At 41.2% G+C, this 27798-nt stretch overlaps 1 protein-coding gene across 2 annotated transcripts in view; it reads right to left on the reverse strand.

Moving 5' to 3' along the window:
* The window catches only part of LOC137650062 (protein CIP2A-like), a 309476-nt gene that overhangs the window by 77474 nt on the left and 204204 nt on the right, over nt 1-27798 (reverse strand). The gene's annotated exons all lie outside the window — the stretch shown is intronic.

Raw genomic sequence — 27798 nt, forward strand, 5'->3', positions numbered from 1 at the left:
TATTCCGTTCTCATCCTCAGTCCTTCTATTTATCTTGAACCTAACCTCCTGTGATCTCTCATGCATTCTGGTAAGCAAGCATTGCAAATCCTGTGGTGTACTGCTAATAAGGATAACGTCATTAGCATACTCTAGGTCTGCTAATTTCCTATCACCAATCCAGTCCAATCCTTTTCCATCTTCAACTGTTCTACACATTACTAAATCCATGAGGAGGATAAACAACATAGGTGCCAACTCATTCCCTTAGAGTACTCCACTGTTCACTGGAAATTCATTTGATAGGACCCCACTAACATTAACTTAGCACTTGCTATGCTCATGAAATGACTTAATCAAATTTACATATTTAATAGGAATTCAATAATAATGCAGGACTCTTCTTTACAAAATTGGCCTTTGCACACTATCAAAGGCTTTTTCATAGTCAACAAATGCCATCAAAAGTGGACTTCTATATTCTATGCATTGTTGTAAATTACTTACACCTAACACAAGTAATTTTCAAACAAATATATTTATTATATCGTACATAGTTCGTGAAAGATGTATGATCACAGGAAAAAATTATAAAATTAATGGGTCAATCAAAATATATATAAGGCCTATATTAAAAAATCTGCTAAAATTATATTAATAAATCAGAAGATTTTAACCAGCACATCTTGCTTACAAAACATAACTTTATTTGAAACTACATATATTACTGAAGAATATTTAAAACTAAAATACTATGAAAACTAAGAAAATCACAAATCTTTATAATTTGTATTTTTCCTTAATATACAAACCAGAGTTCTTGAATAAAAGCATGACTTCATTGAAGATGGAGCAACCTTTTAAACTTTTAAAGAGGTAACCATAGTTGCCTGTTGAGATACATCAGAAAACAAATCCTGTACGAGTGGGCCAAAGACGAGATGATGTAGTGGTTTGCGGACTGTGGCCAGAGGTAGCACCCAAACTGCCTAGTGTCCGAATGCCGTCCACAACCCAACGTTCACTACACAAAAAAATATACGACGGTGGAATACCAAAAAATCTAGATAACAGGTCAAGAGAACGGAGCACTTGGCACCACCCCTTGATTTATACTGGGCATGGGGACCCAGCTAGAATCTTACTTCCTTCTTAACTTCCCTCTCATTGGGCTAGCTGGATAGAAGTACAATATAAGAACATTAGGTGAAAGGGACAAATTATTTGTAGTGAAAACAGGACACAGTGTGGGAAAAAATCATGATAAATAACTTATTAGAAAGAATTAAAAAAACAACTGCTTCTAAGGGCAAAAAAAATGGCTGAGAAGGGGACACCATGATGAAAGGTTCTGGGATGAAATTCTGTCTTTATAAAAACAAGAAAAATATTTTTTAGAAAAAGAAAAAACTGTTAGGATTACATTAACATAGTTTTGTCAATTCAAATAAGCAATTAAAGGCAAAATTCACATGCTGGACACACAAGTTTTCTAAACAATATTAAATCAACCATCTAGAGTGAACATATAACTGTGAAAAATACTGTACTGCAATAATTTTCCCTAAAGCAATACTGTTCCTATCAATATCCAATCTACCATTAGGCTGCGAAGTTACTTAAAAATTCTTAGCGTTTGAACAGTATGGCCACATACAATACTGTGTAGATATCTGTGGGTTTATGATAGCAATGTCTAGAAAATCTCCAATTATAAACCTACACTGTGATAAGGTTTCGTGTCATCGAAACTTTTCTGACCAACAACAATAGTGTCTACACCTCTCATTCTTGGAAGGGGTTTTGATAATTCTGGAACAATTCAGACTAATCTCGAACACAGTCACTCTCCTCCTAACATCTGAATTCTCTTTTTGGGCCTACGACCAGATATGCCATTTCAATAGCTCCTGTGAACCATTAATGTTTATGACAATCTCATATAACGAGATTCTTCCTCGTTACATCGCACATTGAACCTGACTACATTCTTCCTATATGTCAAAAAGACTAAAAAATTGTTTCAATCCTCAGTGATACACAGTATGTCATGGTTATTCTACACCCATGAAAATGGATAAGAGGCTAGAACAATTCTAATAATCTGAGGCCCCTCTTGATTGAATGTTAGTCACCAGGCTGACTAACAATATAAACAGGTGCAGGATGATGCAGAATTATGTCACTTGTGCCTTGGCTTGACTCCAATTCTAGTTGCCTCTCCAAACCCTACAGGGAGTGGGGCGTGCTGCAAAAAAAAAATATCGCTAGACAGTTGTAGGACCAAAAATATCACAAAACACATATGTAATGAAAAAAATTTTCTTAAAGATACTATTAATTTTTCCACAATGAGAGTGAACACGAGGGAATGCTTGGTGAGTGGTAGACAGTCTGTAGCAGAAATTTTTCAATTGGTACACGACTCCCTTTAGGCTGAAGCGCATATATTTTCTGTTGGACAGATCGATCTGTATTTGAAGGTAATCATAATAAAAAGCATGAAGTCGTCCTTCCCAATGGCTGCATGCAACCACACTTACTATTTCCATCTTGAACAAAGTTTGTCGAGCACTTACTCGGATTGATTGATTGATTGATTGATTGAAAGTTTTCTGGAATCCTGACATCTAAGGTCATTGAGGCCGAAAGCATTTATTATATATGAAAAATAAGAGAGAATTAAATTAAAACCATAATAGTTAAGAAGTCATTATAATAGTTAAATAGTTTTCAGGAGACCTGCTTCTGAAATAAATCTAAAAATGCCGCTCGCATAGTAGGACACATCATGTCCAAGAATCTTGGCAAGGATGAATCTGCCATCCTCACCTCGACCCTCAAACAGATATCTATTTCTTAAGTTATTAAAATTAGGGCACTCGGTCAACAAATGCCTCACAGTTAAAGGTACTAAACAGTCCTCGCAATACGGTTGGTGTTGGCCGTTCAGCAGAAAGTCGTGCGTCAACCGTGTGTGACCAATACGTAGACGACAAAGAGTCGTCTTCCATTTTCGGTTATCATGTTATACCTCCAAGGTGATATGATATTTGTTACTTCCCTCATTTTATTGCCATCTAGACTATCCCAGTGCTGTTGCCATTTATTACAAACCAATTTCTGGATGTAAGGTAGGAAATCATTATAAGGAATAGGATACCTCCTTGGTAGCAACTCGGATGTCGCATTCTTCACCAGTAAATATGCCTTCTCAATCCCAGACACACCTACATGTGCTGGAACCCAACAAAATCGAACTGTTATACCTCTCCGTCCAATAATAAAAAGCCATTCTAAAATCTTTAAAACTAGAGGGTTACTAGAATTAAAAACTTCTAAAGCTTGAAGAACACTCCTTGCATCACTAAAAATTGTAAAATTACGCTCCTTTTCCAAAGCTATTTTCTCAATAGCGGTTAGTATGCCATACAGTTCGGCAGTAAATATGGAAGCTGTTAGAGGAAGTGCACCTCTACAATTAAAATCATTACTATGTACTCCAAATCCAACGCCAGCATCAGATTTGGAGCCATCATTATATATAAAAGTCGATCCCCTATGTTCTGCAACATGTTCCATAAAAAGAGACTTGGATTCTAAGTCAGTCATATTCTTCTTAACTCCAATAAAGTATTTACAAAAAGATACGTCAGGTAATTTCCATGGAGGCGTTGATGATGCCTTGAATGGAAGCACCTTAATTCTAATTATATCCAGATTGTTTAATAATTGTTTCACCCGAAACCCAAAAGGTTGAGGAGATTTTGGGTGCAACTCAAAGTAAGTTGAGTGCCTTACAAGGCTTGCAGTCTGAAAGGCTGAAGAATTAGGGAGTCTTTGCAATCTAAACCAAAACCGAATAATAGAGGACATTCGGTAAAGGTCTAGAGGCAACTCCCCAGCATCAACAAGGAGACTTGTGATAGGTGAGGTTCTAAACGTCGTGTGGACAATCTAATACTAGCATGATGTATTTAACCCTGGATAGGTACGGTGGGTCGTTTGCGACCCCGAGCGTCAAAAAAAAACAGGTTTTTCTCACGTGACTCACCCCCGTGACTGAATTTGTGGGTGATCGACCTGCAGGAGGTGTCTCCCCTACACGCTCTAGTAGTGTCCAGATGTGCATTGCTGTAGCTGTACTCCTTCCCCGATTTCTGAGACGCGTCGGGGTCGTTCGCGTCCGAGTTTACCCTTCTGAGGTAGTTTGCATAATTATCAAAGTTATTACGTATTATGAAATTGTCGTAGAATGGTGCAACTTGTATAGGTTATCAGTTGTGGAAAGTCTTGGTGGATTGTTTGGCTACCATGTGCATGTTTTTTTTTTTAGTTAAAATGTCGTTCATCACCACGAGGACCATTTTACCGCGAGTGCCCCTTTTTCATTTTTTTTCATTTTTTTGCCAAGTCATTTTTCCGTGAGATATTGCCAAATAGTGTCGTAAAACTTTTGCTTGTTTAGTGTTGGAAAGTGTGTCTAGATGATCTGGCTACCCATGCATGACTTTGTTTTTGTCAGATACAACGTAGTTATTGGTATATTGGGTATTTAACTGCGGTTACCAATTTCTGTTTTTTTTTCAATATTTGTAAAAATTACTACGTAGTAAGGAATTGCCGTATATTATTCATTTTTTTTTCATGTTTATGTGTTAGAAAGTGTGCCTTGATGGTTGGGCTAACACGTGCATGTCTTTTTTTTTATCTGAGCTGTAGTATACTAGAATGTCGGGCATTTTACCGCGTGTCCCTTTTTAATTTTTTTAAATTTTTTTGCCAAGTCATTTTTCCGTAAGATATTGCGAAATAGTGTCGTAAAACTTTTGCTTTTTTAATGTTGGAAAGTGTGTCTAGATGATCTGGCTACCCATGCGTGATTTTGTTTTTGTCAGATACGACGTAGTTATTGGTATATTGGGTATTTAACTGCGGTTGCCAATTTCTGTTTTTTTTTCAATATTTGTAAAAATTTACTACGTAGTAAGGAATTGCCGTATATTATTGATTTTTTTTTCATGTTTATGTGTTAGAAAGTGTGCCTTGATGGTTGGGCTAACACGTGCATGTCTTTTTTTTTTTTATCTGAGATGCCGTATATTAGAATGTTGGGCATTTTTCCGCGAGTGCCCCTTTTTATTTGTTTTGCATTTTTTTGCTTAGTCATGTTACCGTAAGGAATTGGCAAGTAGTGTTGCAAAACTTATATTTTTATAGTGTTGGAAAGTGTTTCTAGATGATCTGGCTACCCATGCCTATTTTTTTTTAGCCAGATATGGCGTATATATAAGTATGTGTTCGATTTTCCTGTGATTGCCATTTTTTCGTTTTTTCCCATTTCTTTCAAAATTACTACGTACTAAGGAACTATCACAGAGTAATATTTCATTTATATGTTTATTTGTCGGAAAATATGCCTTGATGGTTTGCCGAGCACGTGGCTGAAATTTTTTTTTTCTGAAATGCTGTATATTAGAATGGCCATTTTTCCACGAGTGCCCCTTTTTATTTGTTTTGCATTTTTTTGCTTAGTCATGTTACCGTAAGGAATTGGCAAGTAGTGTCGCAAAACTTATATTTTTATAGTGTTGGAAAGTGTTTCTAGATGATCTGGCTACCCATGCCTATCTTTTTTTTAGCCAGATATGGCGTATATATAGGTATGTGTTCGATTTTCCGGTGATTGCCATTTTTTCGTTTTTTCCCAATTCTTTCAAAATTACTACGTACTAAGGAACTATCACAGAGTAATGATTCCTCTAGATGTTTATTTGTCGGAAAATTTTGTTTACTTTTTTTTTATTGAATATCATCAAATTTTTTTAGCTAAAATATTGTTTTACATTTTTTTTTTCGATTTTATTTCCCTTCAAAAAAATTTTTTTGGGTCAGAATTTTAATTTTATAGTCGTAAAATAATCGACAATTATCCAGCAACCCACCATACAATTTTTATGCATATCCAATAATAATTAGATTAGTAAATAACACCTTGAAATTGACATACCCTTCCTACATTTCAAGTGGCAGATTAGGGAGTCTGAGTCAGTGTGGTTGGCGGCCATTTTGTGGACATATCCGAAGCGTAAGCTGCCCTATCTATATATATTCTTGTTCCCTATAGAATTTGTGATATTTTGGTATATTTTTACCTGCATAAATATCATATTATATATTAAATATATGTATTTTTTTACGAAATTTCCAAGTACTCAAAAAATTACCTTTAGATATGGCCCCTGATATAAATGTAATTTACAAAATAATGAAGATTTTTTTACATATTTCTATTTTAGGATAACATATGTTTATTCCCTAAAAAAATTAGCCACTTCCTATTTCATTTGGGTACCCAAAAAAATTCATGAAATTTGGACAATTTTTTTTGGCCAAAAAAAGTTACCCTTTTTTTCTCATTTCAGATCTTCACCTCCATGGGTCTGACTTCATCCAAAATACATCAAGATGTGTCCTAAACATTCAAGAATCAATTCCTAAAAGGATTTGTGTATATATGTATAAACTTTTTTTTTATGAATTTTTATGTCAGGTCTTTTTTTTTTCTACTTAATTTTTTAAAATATTTATAATAAATAGTTTTTCTGCAGATGAGTAGTATTTATCTTTATAGTTGTTTTAAGCATTCATTGAAGTTTTTTTTGGCAAAAGAAAAAAGGAGGTTACTGCAAAAACTGATTTTTCAAGAATTTTTTTTGGCGTCGGGGTCGTTCGCGTCCGAGTATACCTTTAAAGGGGTGTCCGAGGACCGTACCTATCCAGGGTTAATCTAATATTTTTAACCGGGTTGGGGTGGCTGAGGAGTATATTTCACATTCATAATTAATTTTGGAAAAAATCAAGGCCTTGTATAATTTTAAAATAATATTGCGGTCTGCTCCCCATGATGTATGAGACAATACTTTTAAAAGATTCAAAGCTTCAACACATTTAGCTTTTAATGCTTTTAAGTGAGAAACTCATGTTAGCCTACAATCAAAGATCAACCCTAAAAATTTAGCTTCACTTGTACATGGGATCCGTTGACCTTTGATGTATATATCTGGGTCTGGATGTATTCCCCGAATACGACAAAAATGGACAATTGTAGTTTTACTTGTCGAGAACTTAAATCCATTCATATCGGCCCATTGGATATATTTTATTAATAGCGTGTTATATTTTTCTCTCAACCATTGCTATTCTAGCTCCAGCAAATGATATGGAGAGATCATCCACAAATAATGTTGCAAGAACATCCTGGGGAATGACTGAGGATATCCCATTAATTGCTAGTGCAAAAAGGGTTACACTCAGCACACTCTCCTGAGGAACTCCTTCTTCCTGGCATTTACTCTTTGAAAGAGCTTCCCCATCTCTCACTTGGAAAACTCTATGTGAAAGAAATGACTGAATAAATAGTGGTAGCTCTCATCTTAATCCAAACTCATGGATTCTTTTAAGTATACCGTATCTCCATGTGGTATCATATGCCTTTTCAAGATCAAAAAAAGACTGTCACATAGTGCTGTTTGGAAGCAAACGCTTCACAAATGGAGGACTCAAGTCATATCAGCACATCAGTCGTTGAGTGTATTTTTCGGAATCCACATTGGATGGGTGATAAAATACCCTTCTTTTCAAAGTATCACATCAGTCTTACGACCATCTTCTCCATGATTTTGCACAAACAAGATGTTAATGCAATTGGCCTACAATTTGCAACTAAAACCTTGTCCTTACCAGGTTTTAAAAAGGCCAAAATAATAGCTAGTTCCCAAACACTTGGATAACTATGATCATGCCATATTCTATTAAAAATGCTTAAAATAAATAACTTTGTATTAAAAGGTACGTGTTTAATCATTGCATGTGGAATTCTACCGGGTCCAGGGGCTGTATCATTACACGTAGATAGAGCAGAATCAAATTCTTTTTCAGTAAAAAGAGAATTGTATGACTCTTGCTTTCTTTTCTTCAATGCTCCTATACTGGTGACTAGGAGCTGCTTCACACTTGCACAATACATTTAAAAAATGGTTAGCCAGGGCATTGCTAACTTTGGTTGCTCCAATCATATAGTGGCCATTTACCTTAAACACTGGTGATGGATTTGGGGTGAATTTGCCTGCTATCTTTTTACTTTCCTCCACACAGATCATGTTGGTGTTCTACTGTTAATGGAGGAAACTAATGACATCCAAGACTGGCGCCTAGCTTCTTTCATGGCACGACAGAACTGTGCTCTACATTTCTTGTATACGACTAAATTCTCCTCAGTACGGTGCATGTGGCTCTGTGCAGGGCAGTTAGTTCTGATGACCAGCAGGGGACTGGTCGTCGTCTGAATATCCCAGTTGTTTTGGTAATGGAATTGACTCCTGCTGTGTGAAGAGTTCCATTACTCCAAAGTATCAAATAAAAGTACTGATGGAATAAAAGTACTGGGTGGAAAAAATCTATATATTTAATAAAAGTACTGATGGAATAAAAGTACTGGGTGGAAAAAATCTATATATTTAATAAAAGTACTGATGGAATAAAAGTACTGGGTGGAAAAAATCTCGAAATATAATAAAAGTACGGGATGGAATAAAAGTACAGCCCGGAAAGAAAAACTCGAAATTTAATAAAAGTACTGACTGGAAAATAACAATTAAAATCAATACATACGCTTCATTATACTTGACAACGTTTACGATACACACGACAGAAAAAACCGCAAAAAAAACACGCATTTCCGGTTTTCGTCGATTTCTTGAAGGGCGAGTCTACAATGGTATTGCATACTCTTTTGCTTCAATTTTCTAATTCTACGATAGTTTTACTTGCTGCTCAAAAATTTACGACGTTAAATTCAGGACGCAGATATGATTTATTTATTATATTATTATTATTATTAGTCTTATTTATTCTTTTTATATTTTATCATTGCACTCGCCATGAATAGCGAGTGGCCCTGCGATTGTACTCGCCAACGACAAATTCAACTCAACAGTGTCCAAGGCTAGGCGAGCCCAATATCCCAAAATCCTGAAACTGCCCCCACCCCCAAAAAAAAAGAAAGAAAAAAAGATATTTATTACTGCAAAAAAAAAAAAAAAACTTTCACCAGGTAAAATTCACTCAGTATTATAATTTATTTATCTTGAAAACAGGAAATCTAATTTATTTTTTAAAATATATATATATACAGTACACACCTTATTTCCCGTGTGATAAGACGCTACAAGTGGTAAGATGCACCCTTTAATAAGAAAGCAATTTTAGAATTAAAAAAAAAAATGAAGATTTTAAAAACTTAGCAGAAATCCATGGTCAGCGACTCTTGCGTGATTATTGTCTGGCACAGTAACTTTTCTTATTTTGGGTGTATTATGAAATGTTCAAGTTAATATTTATTAGCTATATGCCGATTATCCCAATTCTATTACATATTCTTATAAGAAACTACTAAATCAGTCGTAGTTTCCACCACAACTACACGTTTACTCATGTGCTTGAAGTTTCAATTGTTTACATGAAAGGAGCGTTGCTAAAGGTTCTTTATAAAATTTTGGTAAAGATGTAAAATTCTAGTGATATTTCCAAAATTCCTCATATACCCTACAAATATTCACACAAAATGTAGTTATTGATTACAGAAATCTGAAAATTCTTTTAGGTGGAATACTTTCGCTACTGTTTATGTGATTCTGATCTACTTACTTTTCTGCTAACTTAGTAATACTGCACTCAACTAACAGAAGTTTTTTTTTCCAAGGACGTATTCAGCAACTGTCTGTTTGTATTATTTCGGAACTCGGGCAACAAAGTCATTATTAATATATTGCTTTATTACAATATATCAACAAAATATGAGAAAATAGATATATACTCAATAAACAACTATGTCATAGGGTCATGTCATCTGCTACGAGACCACTAGTTGGCATGTTTACTTGTAGAAGGGGGGTTAGCGAGTCATCAACTGATTACAAAAAAAAAAAAAAAAAAAAAAAAAAAAAAAAAAAAAATTTGCTACTGTACTTCATTAAATGAAGTGCAATATAAAAGTGAACGAATTTATATCATATGAATGATAGTTGTAGGTTTATATTCTATCTCTCGTGAGTTTGAGTGCTTTTAAGTCAATAGTTTGGTGTTTGAGGTGTGTCAAACTCCACTCTACAACTTTTTCTTAGTGTTAGGACGCAGGGTGATTTTGGGGGTGATTTTTCGTGAAAAAAGGGGCGTCTTATGACACGAGAAATATGTTATTTTTATAATAAAATAAATTTTTGAATATACTTACCCGGTGATTATAATAGCTGCAACTCTGTTGCTCGACAGAAAACTCTAAGGTAAAATTCGCCAGCGATCGCTACACAGGTTGCGGGTGTGCCCAACAGCGCCATCTGTCGTCCAGATACCCAGTACTCAATGTAAACAAAGAACTCAATTTTCTCCTCGTCCCACTGCGTCTCTATTGGGGAGGAAGGGAGGGTCCTTTAATTTATAATCACCGGGTAAGTATATTCAAAAATTTATTTTATTATAAAAATAACATTTTTCAATATTTAACTTAGCCGGTGATTATAATAGCTGATTCACACCCAGGGGGGTGGGTAGAGACCAGCAAAATATGTTTACATTATTATGAGCTAAGAATTTTTATTTCATTTTAGAAGTTATCAAAATAACAAAAACAAAATAAATAGGTACCTGGTAAGGAAGTCGACTTGAACAATTACTCTGCCTTTTTAAGTACGTCTTCCTTACGGAGCCTCGCGATCCTCTTAGGATGCTGATCGACCCCTAGGATCTGAAGTATCAAGGGTTGCAACCCAAACAACAGGACCTCATCAAAACCCCTAATCTAGGCGCTTCTCAAGAAATGACTTTGACCACCCGCCAAATCAACCAGGATGCGAAAGGCTTCTTAGCCTTCCGGACAACCCAAAAACAACAATAAAAAGATTTCAAGAGAAAGATTAAAAAGGTTATGGAATTAGGGAATTGTAGTGGTTGAGCCCTCACCCACTACTGCACTCGCTGCTACGAATGGTCCCAGAGTGTAGCAGTTCTTATAAAGAGACTGGACATCTTTCAAGTAAAATGACGCGAACACTGACTTGCTTCTCCAATAGGTTGCGTCCATTATACTTTGCAGAGATATATTTTGCTTAAAGGCCACGGAAGTTGTTACAGCTCTAACTTCGTGCGTCTTCACCTTAAGCAAAGTTCGGTCTTCCTCACTCAGATGTGAATGAGCTTCTCGTATTAACAATCTGATAAAGTCTGACCAAGCATTCTTTGATAAAGGCAAGGATGGTTTCTTAACTGAACACCATAAAGCTTCAGATTGGCCTTGTAAAGGTTTAGTACGCTTTAAATAGACCTTAAGAGCTCTAACAGGGCATAAGACTCTTTCTAGTTCATTGCCTACGATCTCCGATAAGCTGGGGATATCGAAAGATTTAGGCCAAGGCCGAGAAGGCAGCTCATTTTTGGCTAGAAAACCAAGTTGTAGCGAACAAGTGGCTTTTTCTGACGAAAATCCTATGTTCTTGCTGAAGGCATGAATCTCACTGACTCTTTTAGCCGAGGCTAAGCATACCAGGAAAAGAGTCTTAAGAGTGAGATCTTTCAGGGAGGCTGATTGTAACGGCTCCAACCTGTCTGATATGAAGAATCTTAGTACCACGTCTAAATTCCATCCAGGGGTAGCCAAACGACGCTCCTTGGTGGTCTCAAAAGACTTAAGGAGGTCTTGCAGATCTTTATGTTTGGAACGATCTAAGCCTCTATGCCGGAAGACCGATGCCAACATGCTTCTGTAGCCCTTGATAGTGGGAGCTGAAAGGGATCGTCCTTTTCTCAGGAATAAGAGAAAAACAGCTATTTGAGCTACAGAGGTACTGGTCGAGGATACAGAAACAGACTTGCACCAGTCTCGGAAGACTCCCCACTTCGATTGGTAGACTCTAATGGAAGAAGCTCTCCTTGCTCTAGCAATCGCACTGGCTGCTTCCTTCGAAAAGCCTCTAGCTCTCGAGAGTCTTTCGATAGTTTGAAGGCAGTCAGACGAAGAGCGTGGAGGCTTTGGAGTACCTTCTTTACGTGTGGCTGACGTAGAAGGTCTACCCTTAGAGGAAGACTACTGGGAACGTCTTCTAACCATCGAAGTATCTCGGTGAACCATTCTCTCGCGGGCCAGAGGGAAGCAACTAACGTCAACCTTGTCCCTTCGTGAGAGGCGAACTTCTGCAGTACCTTGTTGACAATCTTGAACGGTGGGAATGCGTAGAGATCCAGATGTGACCAATCTAGGAGGAAAGCATCTATATGTATTGCTGCTGGGTCCGGGACTGGAGAGCAATAGATTGGAAGCCTCTTGGTCAGCGAGGTTGCAAAGAGATCTATGGATGGTTTTACCCCAAGTGGCCCAAAGTCTCTTGCACACATCCTTGTGGAGGGTCCATTCGGTTGGAATTACTTGCCCTTTCCGACTGAGACAATCTGCTATGACGTTCAAGTCGCCTTGGATGAACCTCGTTACTAGGGAGATGTCTTGACCTTTTGACCAGATGAGCAGGTCCCTTGTGATCTCGTACAACGTCAGTGAGTGGGTACCTCCTTGTTTGGAGATGTACGCCAAGGCCGTGGTGATGTCCGAGTTAACTTCCACCACTTTGCCTCGAAGGAGAGACTTGAAGCTTTTCAAGGCCAGATGTACTGCCAACAGCTCCTTGCAGTTGATATGCATGCTCCTCTGACTCGAGTTCCACAGTCCTGAGCATTCCCGACCGTCTAGTGTCGCGCCCCAGCCCACGTCCGATGCGTCCGAGAAGAGAACGTGGTTGGGAGTCTGAACAGCCAGGGGAAGACCCTCTCTTAGGTTGATATTGTCCTTCCACCAAGTCAGACAAGACTTTATCTTTTCGGAAACCGGGATCGAGACCGCTTCTAGCGTCTTGTCCTTTTTCCAGTGAAAAGCTAGATGGTATTGAAGAGGACGGAGGTGTAGTCTTCCTAGTGACACAAATTGTTCCACGGATGACAGCGTCCCTACCAGACTCATCCACAGCCTGACTGAGCAGCGTTCCTTCTTCAGCATCTTCTGGATGGATAGCAGGGCTTGATCTATTCTGGGGGCTGATCGTCTTGTTGTTCAGCAACGTCCTCATCAGAGGGTTCCTCATCCGAAAACTGATGAGGAAACGGCAACGGAGTGGGCAACGTCTGGCTCGCTGAGTCCGGTTGCACTGGTGGATGCGTGACGGAGCCGGACGCAATATCATGGAACTGCTGCACAGTCTGTGAACTGTCAACAACCATGGGTGCGCGAGGAAGCACAGCGTCAACCCGAGACTGTCTAGACCGTCTGGGTTGTGCAGTCAACACCCTACCGGGTTGCTGAGGTTGACGCACTGCGTCAAAACAAGTCACCTCTGCTGGTTGTTGAACGTCTTGAACGTCAACAACCACCTCCGAGCGTCGCTTAACGTCAACGTGCGGCTGGCAACCCACACTGGGTCGCATCGGTGGAGGAACCACCTCAACTGGCAGACGCGAGTAGGTTACCTCAGCGTCAACAGGGCGCACAACCGACCGGTTGGAAGGTTGTTGGCCAGAAGGTTCGGTAGCAACCTTCTCCGCATTAAAGTCCTCTATCAAGGACGCAAGCTTGGACTGCATGTCTTGCAGCAAAGCCCATTTAGGGTCTACGGGAGCAGGTGTGGCAACAGACGGGGTTAGCGACTGAGGCGGTACCGTTTACCATCCCTGAAAGCCTTGTTATGCGTGACATAATTGTACAGCAAAACTTCAAAGGCTCGAAAACAGCTGTGAAGTTGACCTGTAAACAACTTGGAGCGTCTCCTGGCCAGGCGCCAGGGAGAGTCTACGAGAATTGAGAAGTCTATCTGGGCAGAGGCATGAACTCCCAAGCCGAGAACTTCTCTCGTGTCATATCAGACTCTCGCTCTATAAACCAGTTTAAAAGAAGGGAAAGCAAAGGCTGTATCCCCCAAACTCCTGGTGAAAAACCAGTCGCCTAGCCAACGTAAAGCTCTCTAGGAGAGCGAGAGAGCACTAGCTTAAAAACAACGGCTTCGAAGTAGCTAGGCCTAGTGTAAGCTCTGACGTTTAGGCGAACGAGGAGCAGCAGTTACAAAAAGATCCGGACAAAGATCCTTAAAAAAATCATCATGATTTAATTAAAGTCCATAGGAGGCTAAGCAGCTTTAGGCTCCTCTCCATCTGACAGAGTCCTCAAGGGAATATCAGTAGGAGGGGGAACAGCAACTTCCTCATCTACAGGAACCTTGTCCGATAAAAGCTGAGTCTCAAGCAAGGGAGAGACCTACCGTGGTGGCAATGCTTTACAAGCAGAGTCCACACTCACTGGTGCATTAGTAGCGGACCAGAACGCAACGTCATGTAACTGCTTGACAGTCTGTGAACTGTCAACAACTGAACTGTCAACCACAACAGGTGCGTGAGGACGCACAGCGTCCACTCGAGACTGCTTTGACTGCCTAGACTGAGCAGTCAAAACAACTCTAGAATGCGGAGGTTGACGCACAGCGTCAAAACAAGTCAACTCCGATTGTTAGTGAACGTCTTGAACGTCAACAGGAGCCTCAGCAAGTGGCCTAACGTCCAAATGCGGCTGAAAAACCACACGAGACCGCATCGAGTGTGGTTCTAAACAACCTGACTGACGTGACTAAGCTACGCCAACGTCAACAGTAAGCACAAAGGAACGTTAGGTTGGCTGAAAGCCAGGATATCGATGAGATAAACGGCTAGACTCAACGGACTAATCGGCAGAATAGTCTTCCATAAGGGAGGCAAGCATATACTGCATGTCTTGCCATACAACCCATTAAGGATCAACGGAAATGGTTGTGGTAAGAGACGAGGGTAACGTCTGTGACCGCAACACTTTGCCTACAAAAAAAAGACTCTCGGAGTCTGTGTTACGCTTTTGTTAGGCGGCGAGCAGTTATCCGATGACTGCATAGGGTCAGAGCTGTCCTAATGGTTGTAACCAGGACGCTGGACCTGTCCTGAAAGGACTGACTTTCGCTTAAGGGCTTCGAAACCTTGTGACAGGTTTCTTATGCGAAAAGCCTTCGGATGACGAGGAGAAACAACGTCTCTCTCGTCTTATGGTAGGGGAGATCTTGGTAAGATACACCCGATACCATAGAGGGAAAACGTCTGTTCGTTGGTCAAGGCCTCTCGAACCCATAAGTCGTTTGACATTACTTCTCCCCTGGGCTTGGGAGCATGTAAGAGGTCCCGGACTAGGTGAACGACAGGCACGAACAGACGAACCCTCGGACGCAACACTGTAACACTTTGCACATATCACTTTATCACTTCGATTTTCTGTTTTGCACTTATTTCACTGAAATTTTTACTGATTTCTACCTGAAACACGCAATTCTACCCTTCATTAAAAGGTAGTAATTGCGAAATCAGTCGTATAATGCAAGCTCATTAATACCAGCAAAAAACAGAAAACATATTTAAAGATAAAAAAAAAAAATCAGTGGCTGGGAAAGAGACTAAATACTAGTTCATATAACTACGTTTTCAATCTCTCACCGCACATAGCCTGGGGACGAGAATAAAAAACTAAAACGTTTTATCCTTCCTCCCGGTACAGCGACTAGGGACGAGAGTAACACGAGAACAACGTTACCCGCTTGAACGGAACGTTTTCTCTCCTCTCTCTCCCTCCGTCTCTATCTCTCTATCTCTCTTTCTCTCTTGATTTCGCACCTAAGAGAAGAGCCCAATTATATTTCGTCAAAAAAACATGTTATTTGACTAAAGGAAAAAACTGAAAGGTTTTTCAAATAAAAAGTTCCTTTAAAATAGAATTTAAAACATTTAAGCTAAGAAAGAATGAACACAACGTCAGAATCGATTTACTCTTACTGCAAAGTGAAACCGTGATACACTCTCTCTCTATCGTAACGATAGAGCGCATGTTGAACGTCCTGAACGTCAACAACTGCGTAGCATAAATAAACTAAACGTTAGTTCATCTTTGAAAACAGTACGAAGACTATCAAAGAAATTCTTTCATAAAATATTACATTTAAAAAGTTTTAAATCCTTAGCTCTTTAAAAGCTAATTACGATATAAAGGGCTAAACGTTGATTAACTTCGGTTTCCAAGTTAGGACCGCCTACTCTCAGGAAAGGTCTATATAATTAAAACATTAAAATTATTTTTATATGTTTATAATAAATGGAAAGTTAATCGAAGAGGCCTAATAAAGGCGGAGAGATATAAAATATATAGAGGAAAATCTATAACGTGATATAATTACTAAAAGCCTAAACACACTTCCGCTAAGGGAAGGGTCGGCCATTTAAAAGTGAAAGAAAGTCCATACTCTCTTTGTCACCATAATTAAATCTATCCAAAACGAGTTCAAGATTTAAGATGAAGATAAAACACCTGCATAGCGAAAGCTCAAAACTAGAATAGTGTACTTCACCAATTAGTTGTGAAAACAAATCCAGTTTAGCAACAGCGAATAAGCACGTCTTGTCGGGAGCACGACAGAGAGAAAAAATTGAGTTCTTTGTTTACATTGAGTACTGGGTATCTGGACGACAGATGGCGCTGTTGGGCACATCCGCAACCTGTGTAGCGATCGCTGGCGAATTTCACCTTAGAGTTTTCTGTCGAGCAACAGAGTTGCAGCTATTATAATCACCGGCTAAGTTAAATATTGAAAAACGGTATATTTGCCATCCGTCCTGAATAATGTATCAAATTGTAATTTTTGTCACCTCCTAATGATAAAAATATACATTCGTGTGAACAGCATCCACGAATACGAGTTAAATTTCATAATCGTCAGGGTCCGAAGACTCGGATCTATCGCACATAAGCCTCCTCCGATAGCCTTACGCTGTTAGGAGACATTATTCAAAGTAAATTTATTCTCGGATATAAGGTTCGTTTTGCATACCTGTAAACTCCTAAGGTTTTATCTTACATAGAAGTGTGATTTAACATCTTTTGAATCATAAATCGGCATGAAATAATTGACGTTTGAAGAGACACAACTTCTTTGCTGCACTTGAAATTACCTCATTAGCTATAAATATGATCCTATCACCTTGCGACATGACATCATTCAATCGATATACATGAGTAGTTGTCACTGTTGAAGGGAAAGCACGTCTATTTATAGAAACTGAAATCAGACAACGCATGTATCGTAGTGTTCAGAGAGTGCTACGAGTTGAGATCTCGATTGCTACTTCAGCTAAGAAAATAAAGAAAAAATTGTACTTGTATAATTTCCCACCGGTACGATAGGTAGTATTGAATAAACATACTGGTTGGAAGATATGTGAAAAATTAATAAGCGTACTAGGTGGAAATGGAGCGTACCGGCGGGAAGAAATTTGAAAAATTAATTAACGTACCGGTGCATTTATTTGATACTTCAGAGTAAGTCTAAGGCATCAACACTTTCAAACTGTTCTGCATTTCCTTCAATTTCACTTAAATCCCAAAATCTATCCCAGTCTGCCTTATCAAGATTCCATCGAGGCGATCTCTGTAAAGATGGACCATTGTTGGTGTTTATAATGATTGGTGCATGATCACTAGTATGCCAATCATCTAATGTTCTCCAATTAATATCGAGAAGACAGTTAGAGCTTGCAACTGATAGGTCAAAGCAGGACAAGGTACCTGTCTGAACATGAAAATGTGTGGGCTCTCCTGTATTAAGGAGTCCGACATCTTCATTCTCCAAAATTGATGATATATTGCCCCTTGTGTTTGCCAAAACATCACCCCATAAAGGATGTCTATTATTAAGATCTCCTAGTAAGAGAAAAGGTTATGGGAGTTGTTTGATCACCTCTACTATATTATCATATGAGATTTTATCATTTGGAGGCAAGTAAAGAGAACAGATTGTGGATTTTCTCCCTATATCAATCTGTACAACCACTGCCTGCAGAGGGGTACAGAGAGACAAAAGATATTTGGGGAACATCTCGACAAACTTATATAAGACTTCCACCATGGCTCCCTGCTCATTGATCATATGGTGTCCTGTAGCTAACATACTCTCGAACTCTCGAGGACAAGGAGTATTAGCATCGAGCTTGCTTTCTTGTAGACATACAGTTATGGGGGAGTGCTCACGTATGAGGAGCTTGAGTTGTTCATATTTCGCCCTTAAACCCTGGCAATTCCATTGCAGAATGGAGGAAAAAACTATGGTTTATTTTTTGGAAGACACCTTAGATGAAGTCTTCCCATTGGCAATATTTGATCTAACAATATTTACCGGTGGTATCTTTAGAGAGGATCTTGATATAGTGGGTTTTGTGTTCCTCTTTTTCTTTGTGTACTTTTGATCTAATTGTTGAGGATGATGGTGGACCTCAACTTGAATCTCTGATTGGTTCAATTTACCTTCTAGTTGATCAGAAACATCCATCAGCAGACAAGATATCATATTTATTTGAAGTCGTGACTTTAATGTTTCTTATGGTAGGAGGCGAGAGACATGGAGGTCTCTCACTTTTTTTTATTAAAAGGTGGTGGTGTCAGGTTTTTGCATCCTCCCAACTACAGGTTCACCAAGTAAATTGGTTTCAAGTGGAACCTCTATCAGATTGGGCAAGAACACGACCTGAGAGAGGTTTGTACTATTGTTTAGAATCGGAGTAGTTGGCTTTTGAATAACTTTCAGATCTTTATGTTTTGATTATTTTACAATTTCAGGACATAGATTTTCGATGGGATTTTCAACCACTTTAAATACTTTCATTTGTTTCTTTATCTTAGAAGTAGAGATATAATTTTCGTCTGTGTGGTTTGGCAAGTTTTTCTTCAGAACCATTGAAAAAGGTTACTGTGGTCTTATCTTGCTTTTCAAGAGCTCTTTTACAAGCCTCTTTAAAAGTAACCCTTTCCATGGTACTAATGGCCTGAATTTCTTTTTCAAGAATAAACTTAATGCAGCTTTTAGATGTAGCTGGGTGTGCTTCCCCACAATGTATGCAATTAGGGTTTTCTATGCATACGCCATGACTACTTTTTCCACAGTTGGCTTAGTATTTAGTTTTTCCTTGCATTTCTGGCTTAAATGACCATACATTTGGCAATGATAACATCGCAATGGTGAAGGGATATAAGGTTTCACCTTCAAAGATAGCCAACCAGCCTTAATAACATTTGGTAATCTACATTGATCAAATGTTATAATTAAAGTAGCAAGAGGAATACGTTGTTCTCCAACTCTCTTTCTCATTCTGACTACTTTTACTACTCCTTGACTTTTCAGTTCATCCTCAATTACTTTTTCCTCTATATCCAACAATTCTGGAGCATATATCACACCTCTACTCTGGTTGAAAGTAGGGTGCGAAATGCATTTTAGACTATGACCATCCAATGTTGTAAGTGTTTTTAACCTTTCACCTTGTAATGGGGATAGTGTCTCTATCAAGAGATTTCCGTTTCCTTGGGGGAAGAATTTTTGGCTGCCCTCCACATAAGTGACTATTTCCCTGTTAGCTTTGAAAACATTTAAACACTCATTTCTTCCGTTTTCAAATTCTAAGATAAAAATTTTTTCATAATTCACTACTTCACAGTGACCAGGTAATACTTCTACTTTTCTATATCTTTCTGTACTGTCATCATTTCTCACTCTCTCTTCTTCTCTAGTGTTTTCTTATCATTCTTTCCATAACGCATATAAGGTTCCAACGTTACAATATTGGAGTTGTCTGTACCGAGGTCCATGTTTGTATTTTCCAGGTCGTCAACAGAGGGGTGGGTTTTTTGGTATGAGCAAGCCAGGTTATCCACCTCTTATCGGAGGATGTCAGTCCTCCTATCCCATGTGGCACAACACGAGAAGAGGTTTCAGCAGGGACCAGTCCCCCATTAGAGAGGTGGGCGTACACTGGTCAGTGGGAGTGGTTAGCCCCTCCCACCGGCGACTCCAATGCCTGGCGTCACCCATTACTCGCAAATATTGGTGACTTAAAACCGGATCACTGGAGCCCGACTCTTAGCAGACTTGGTCTGCACCCCATGGGGTCTACCAGAGGGTGATGGCGTCTAAATTGGCACAGGTTGAGATGGAATGCCGTCCATCCCACACTGCCAAATCCAAAGGAACAGCCAAAGTATACTCAAACAAGCCAAAGTCATCAAAAATATTGTGTCCAAAAGGAAAGGATGGGAGAGAAAAGAGAAATAACCAAAAGGAAAAGAGAAAGTGCCGACTGATTTAGTTGGATCAACACCTGGGCACCGAGATCCAGTAGGAAGTAGTTCCCATTGTTCATTAGAGCCCAGCTGCTAATCCCTAAACCCCCCATCCTCATCAAGGCTTCAGCATCTAGGGGGCACTTACTCGGAGAGGCCGATGACTGGTCTTCATCGTCTAGTTGACTTCTATACCAAGAACAACTGAATGTAGAATAACGGGTTTGCGAGAAAAAAAAAAAACAACTTTTTTTTTATAGTTAGGAAAAATACAAATTTTACTGTAATTGTTTATTTTGTTGATTTCTTTGGATTGCTTAATTCTATATTCTTTTTATTTATTGTAAGCTTGTAGTCCATATGTCTCATGACCCCCTTTTTCTTATTTTTCAGAGTGACAACACCCTGCACTCAGTGGGGATCATATGCTAGAAATGTATTATAAGGAAGAGCAGGCACCTGAATACCAATATCCTTGTTCTCTCTGTTATTTACATGGATTTAATGTGTGACTGTTGGATGAAAATAAAGGTAAATCCGGTGAAATGAACAAAGGTACTGCCATGAATAAGCGTGTGGATATCAAAGACAAAGTAATCGACATACAGCATTAAGAAGATGCATGGATCAATATAACCAATGTTATTTACTTAATGTACCCACACCTACATGTCTGAGGTGGTGCCATTGGCTTGGCTTAAACAATAAGTGAAACTCGAGGGGATGTGATATACAGATATCAGGCTTGTGATCAGATGTTTTGGAGTTTTTAGTGTGGGGGATTCTTAGGATATTAGCGCAGTGGACATGAGTGAAAAAAGGGAAAGGTTGCCTGAGAGGCCTTACAATACTGTGCATATTAAGGTTGTATGAGTTCCACATTCATCATACCATGGGAAATTTGAAGCGTTCAACAACAGTGCAAGAGAAACTTTTGTAGAAACGACTATAACCATCAAATGAAGCAATGGCTTTGCTTAATATTTATTCACTTCAAAGGAGGATTTTTTGTAGTTTATATTATTTTTATGTGTGACTGACTGACAGTACTGTACCCTGTTCCTCATGATTTATATTCATATGCGTATACAATATATGAATGAATTATTTTTTCAAAGCCTTCTATAGTCCAGTTAGTGTAAGACTGAAGTGAAAAGGGATGCTAGTTTTTCTTGCAATTGAAATTTTCTTTTTGAAGTACTGTACTTGACTTTTTTTTTCTTTATTCTTTTTAATAAATTTTTTTTGGTTGATAAGTCTCTTTTAATATATTTTTTACACCGTGTCCAGTTACCAGCCTAGAAATATATTCCCTTTCTCCTAATGTTCTTAAAGTTTATATAAGCTTCAAGAGATCTTACCTAAAGAAGATAGATCTATTTCTTATTTCTGTTAATTTTCACTACCTGTTTATTCAGCAAGCTCAAGGCAAGAGAAAATAATATAGAAGTAAGGTACTCTGGGCATTTGGAAACTAGGCAGTCTGCATGCTACATCTGGCCACAGTCTGCAAACCACTACAATGACTCCCTTAAGAATGAAGCGTATATATTTCTCTCGGACTGATCGATCGGTATTTGAAGGAACTCATACTCAAGGTCCCCAGAAAACAGGAAGTCTTCCTTCCCAATAGCTGCATATAACCACACTTACTGTTCTATTTTAAAAGAAGTTTGTCGAGCACTTACTCAGAGAGAGGTCGATGACTGGTCTCCATCGTCCAGTTGACTTCTAAACCAGGAACATTCGACTGTAGAATCACAGTGAACCATCTTGGATGATTGCTGAGGGTAAATCAGGAATTCCATCAGAGTGAGAGTGAGAAGAGAATGAGAGCTGATGAAAAGAATGTGGTATACTGTAGAGTACGTCCCTTATAACCCCCACCTCTTACCTTTCAGCACAGTCTCGCTGTCGCATTGCCCATTGGCTTGACAGGCATCCACCGACTCAAGGCAACTGGAAGAGGCAGGTTGGTATGGGTAGATACCCGGGTACCTAACCCCATACCTGGCCGGTCCAGGTTTTTTAATCTAAAATGGAAAGTTTTTAGCTGTTTTCTGCTTCAAAAATCCATTATCATTGTTCTATTATGAAACTTTTAGCTTGATATATAGTTTAAAGTAGAACAAATATATTCAGAACACTTTTTTTAAATTATAGAAGATAAAATAGACTAGTTTTCTAATTTAAAAAAGGGGCCAGTTTTTTATTTTTTTTTTATAATTTTTTAGTTATTTATTGCTATTGTACTGAACAGTGGAACAGTATACCTAGAAATTGTTTTTTTTTTTTTTGTTTTTTTTTTTATTTTGATGTAATTATTGTATTCTTCAATCTAAGCTCACATGTCCCAGACTTTACAAGCTATCAATAATAATATAGTCAGCCCTCCTTATTAGCTGGGTTAGGTAACAGAGGCAGGCTGTCTTAGGGTGAGTTAACTCCTAACCTACCAACTCAACTGCCCATTCCCTACGAGCGGTTGACTAACACCCTAAGTACAGCCTAATATAACAAATTTGTAATTTGTACTTTTCCTAGTATACAAACCTGGAGCTATTTATAGGGGTATACTTTCGGCGTAGCTGAAAGACGAGCCATGATAATCTTAGTGAGGGATAACTACCCCATCTGCTAGTTAGCGGGTGGGGGGTGAAGTAGACTGGCTACCCCGCTCACTCACACCTCTCAGCTGAGTAACCACTTTGCTTTCTGGCAGGACTTCTTGGGGGACAGGGTGGCGGGCCAATTTGTATAAATAGCTCCAGGTTTGTATACTAAGAAAAATACAAATTACTTACAAATTTGTTATTTGTTCCGGCATAGATACAAACCCTCCGCTATTTATAGGGGTGACTTACTCTTAGGAGGAAGGAAGTCCTCAACAACTGGCCTTGGTCATGACCCGGGGACCTCTCTATTTCGATCTCTGATTGATAGTAGAAGAGACCCTACCCTCGCTAAAATCAAGTGCCGATTTGGGGTAATGCACTGAAAACAGCCTTGTGTGTAAGTGGAAATAACAGTGTGGCTTGTCTTTAACATAGGAACTTGAGTACAAAACCTACAGTTCTTAAGACTTACCTAATACCCTCCTTCAAAAAGGTATTGAAGACGTAAAGTATTATTCTATACTTAGGAGGCACAAGGGAAATGAGTCTTACCTGCAGCGAGGTGAGGTCAGCTATGCTGAGGCATGCAGAGCTGTTTTCCTCAGAGGGGAGAAGGTGAAAGGAAGAAAGGAACCAGTCATTCTTACTCATTCACCCCAGACTAATCTGGGTAACCTCATCCCTCAACCCTCTGCTACTTGTCCATCAAGGAGCCTGAGGTGTTTAGACCATTTGTTGTGCGACCACCATAGGACCGATGGAAAAGGTCTCCATGTACCTGTGGGTTATGTCTTTGCAGGTAGTGGGCCATGAAGGTCAATTAACGCTTCCACATGCCCACTAACAGTATCTGCGCCACAGAGTAGTTTCTTGAATGCCAGGGATGTAGCAACGCCACTGACGTTATGAGTTCTGGGTCTTAGGATGGAGGAGGGTCTAGACTGAGAGAAACCTCAATAGGCTTCCAATCCCAGAGGGGAAGGAAATCCTTGTGATCCTCCTCTTCACCTTCCCCATGCTGGTCAACAGTGCCGACACACGGGGGCGAACTGGTGTTGTTCTTTAAAGGTAACACCCCAGACTCTTCACTGGGTAAAAACCCCAGTTGGTGTGTTTTCGGTTACCGAACGAAGACTCTTTATCCAAAATGGGCTGCACCTAGGGTATAGCACACTCGGATTTAGTCTTGGTAATCCACTCAGGGACGCCGCTGAAGATTACTTTTCCCCGTCTCCTAGAGTAAGAGACATCAGAAGATGGATCATACAACACACTAACTTTCTTGGTCAAAGCCCAAGTGAGTAGTAAGGGCCGTCTTCCATGTAAGGAAGTGATCTTCTGTCTGGCATAAAGGTTCGTAGAGAGGGGCCTTCAGGGACTGAAGGACCTGAATCGCGTTCCAAGGAGGAGGTTGAGATCCGACGGGGGACAAGTTATTTCAAACTTTGTATAAGTAAAGGCATTGATGGGAGAGAATCCCCTTCCATGACATCAGTCAAAAAGGATCGAACACTTCGCCAGGAAGGTAGACACTGAAAAGTGTCTGAGGTGCCTAGACATCTTTTCCACAACTCGTTGCGAAAGGCCTCTCTCAGAGAGGTGGTGTAGGACCATCCGAGGCATGAAGTCAAAGCAAAGCTACGGCTAAGGAAAGTGTTAGTATGTGGCTGCTTGGAAGATCGTGTCGTGGAGGAAGATCCCTTGGAACTCCGTCGGGAGCTGCAGAAGGTCCAGGAACCATTCTGCGGGATGCCATTGAGAAGCTATTGGAGTCATTGATAAGATCTTGCTTATCCTGGTTTGGTTGAGGACTCTCACCAGACTGAATGGGGGAAAAAAACACACCTCTAGGCTGCCCCACCAATCTTGGAATACATCTTGTTCAAGAGCCTGGTGTTCCGGGACTGGGGAATGGTCGAGTGGGAGCCTGAACTTCTGGGGCGTTGCGAGCATAACCACAGTTGGGGACCTCACAAAGTTAAGACTTTATTGGATACAAGATGATTCAAAGACACTAGGAGCCCACTATCTGAGTGGTCCTGTTCAGATTATCTGCAAGCACATTCCTGTACCAGGAATGATGGGAGCAGATGGGGGCAACTAGTTGTCCTCTGTCCATCTGAGGCTTCGCACTGACAGATGGTTCTCTAAGAAAGGTGAATGCTGTTACCTTTCTGAATTGGGCCAACGGATGAGGATGGAATGGTGTGGCATATGCAACCCGTCCCCCTCTTTTGATGCATTAAAGAGAGCATCATATCCAGAGGGGAGACAAGAAGATAGGCCTCTTTGCAGAAGCTCTCGTCTGCCACCCACCCTCCGCGGTTCGTCCAGCGGTGGGGAAAGGGGGATTGCATAGCAATAAACACATCTCGAGGTGATGTTGAGACTTTAACTATTTGCACGTTCTTGCAATGAAAGGGAACAGCCTGTCCTCTCTCCAACTGCCACCAATCTTGTGTGGTTGGCCGAATAACACCGATACCAAACGGTAAAGCAGTTAATCAGTACAGCTTATGTTATAAGAGCGAATCTGCATAGAGAACGCCTTCCGGACAGGACACTGTACGGTAATTACCGAACGCAACCAACCAACCCCAAGAAGAGATTGAGACGTATCTTCAATCTATTGTTGGATGAGTAATAAGCATAAGTCTAGTACGGAGTAGTAACACCGAACTGTGAGCATGACAAGCATACAAGCGTAGCTTGACTTAGAGTTGTGTCCGGAACTCTTAGGCTCAAACAAACTCTTACCGAGGACGGAAGTGTGTCTGAGCCTGCTAACATCCAAACTGGGAACCTTCTGGTGGAATCTCCCAGCCACAGCCTCCCGTCGTTTGAGAATCGTATTGGCCCACAAGCTCGAGACTTGATGGGCCAGAAACTCGATGGTCCGCGTGCCTGAGAGCAAGAAAGTCTCCAGTGCCTTCCGGGTGCTTTCTTTGAAGAGGTCCTCAGACCGCACCAGGATGCCCAGAGACCCCAGCCAGATGTCAGGCTACGAAGTTGCCTGCATAGCACACTTAGCGACCTTCTCCTGGCTTAGGATCTCAGTAGCTGAGTAGGACAAGTGCCGGTTGGAGAGTCTCTCCAGAGGGACTCCCCCAGTGAGTTCTTCCACGGAGTGGTGAATAAGAAGACCCAAACAAGACTCTTCAAGGATCTCAAAGTACCTCCTCTGATGGACTCGAGGAGGAGGGAGGAGCTTGTTACCGGCGCTGGATCTGCTGGAGGAGGCAAGCTCAGAGAGCTGGCCCTTGACCTTGTCCCTGGCACTCTTCATCCCCTGAGACCAGGGCAAAGCTGCACTGGCCCTAGAGGGTTTCTGGGTGCCGTAGACATGGTCCAAGACCGTGTCCTTACCCTCACGAGGAGGAATATCTGGGTTTGGGATCACGTTGAGGTTCCTCATGAGGGTCAGGACTTGCCAGAACGCGTGTTCTGACTCTTGGTGCTCTCCTCCTGAAGGACTGGCAGCAAAGTCTCCTGTCCCCAGTGGCTCTTCCCGGGGGGACACGTAGACATCCTCGGAAGGTCTAGATGGCTCCTGTCTAATCCTTGTTGATGACTTGGGGATCGTCTTAGAGTCCTTCGGTTCCCTCCTGGGAGGGATACAGGACTCGAGTAACGATGGGTGCAGGCTCTTTTCCACCCCTGGACGAGAAGTCTTCTCAGGGAGAGGCGGAGTTTCCCCCATTGGTGCGATGGGGGAACGGTCCGGCTTGTCCGACTCTCCCGAGGATGGGTAATCCTCATCTGCAGGGGAGGGAAAGTCTGGGGGGGGGAGGAGCCTTGCGCAAGGATCTGCGAGGAGACAGAATAGTCCTTGGAGATGTTTCCGCGGGAGGGACTCCTCTCTTCCTCTTCAGGGGGGAGGAAGCCGCCGCTGATTTGTGACCCATGTCAGAGAGGACGGGCTTCATCGCCTGCACAAGAGCTCTGACCAGGGTCCCGAACCAGGGCTGCTGGCTGATAGTCGCGCTGTCAGATACTCCCTCTGAAGGGAAGATCGTTCGATCCCTTAAAGGAGTCAACAAATGCGGGTTCGCTTGAGAAACTGAAACAAAAGAGTCCTTAGACCTGTCCGGGAACCGCCCCTCCTCCGGCGAGTGCGCTGTTCTGCGCTTGCGGGGAGGGGAACGAGACGATGACCTATCCGCCTGGCGACGCTTGCGCTGGAGGTCGCGCGATGGGCCATGACCAGGATCGCGCGCGAAAAGATCGCGTGTCACAGGAATCTCGCGTGGGCATGAGAGGTTGGTGGAGCGGGCATGAGAGGTTGCGGTGGCGCGTAGGTGAGGCCACAGGCGCGTGGGCACGATGGCGCGGGGAGGCGCAGGAGATGGAGCGGGCGCGTGGGCGCGATCGCACCTAGGAGATGGCGAGGGCGTGTGGCGCGCAGGAGCTGGAACGTGAGGAGGCCGAATACGAGGGCACACAGCATCCTGATGCGGCACTGACGGGCGCGAGAGGGCAGTGGCGCATGGGCGCGTATCCGGAAGAACCGGGCGAGGGCACGAGAGCGCCGGTTCAGGATAGCGCGAGGGTGGGTTCATGCGTTGGAGCGTAGGTGGGCGCTGATCCAAGAGAACAGGCATATTATCCTGTGGGCACGCTGGGCGCGCAGGGGATCGTGGGCGCGCTGGTGTGCACTGCTGCGGTGGGCGAGCAGGGCGCGCGGTTGGATTGGGATGCACGGGTGTGCGCTGGAGGGTTGCATGAGGCGCCTTGAGAACTGGAACCTGGCGCACAACCGGTGCGTCGTGCACGGCTGGAACGCGTGCAGCATCGCGCGGTCTGGAAGGAGAGTCCAGGGGTGCCTGTGAGCGCCCGTGTGCTAGCTTAGGCACCTCTTGGACTGCGCGCTGTGATGTAGAAGCGCGCTGGCGCGTGTGCGCTGTAACTGGAACTGCACGTGATGGGCGCGCTTCGCGCCTA

This window comes from Palaemon carinicauda, chromosome 11, assembly GCF_036898095.1.
Source record: "Palaemon carinicauda isolate YSFRI2023 chromosome 11, ASM3689809v2, whole genome shotgun sequence".
NCBI classification, from domain to species: Eukaryota; Metazoa; Arthropoda; class Malacostraca; order Decapoda; family Palaemonidae; genus Palaemon; species Palaemon carinicauda.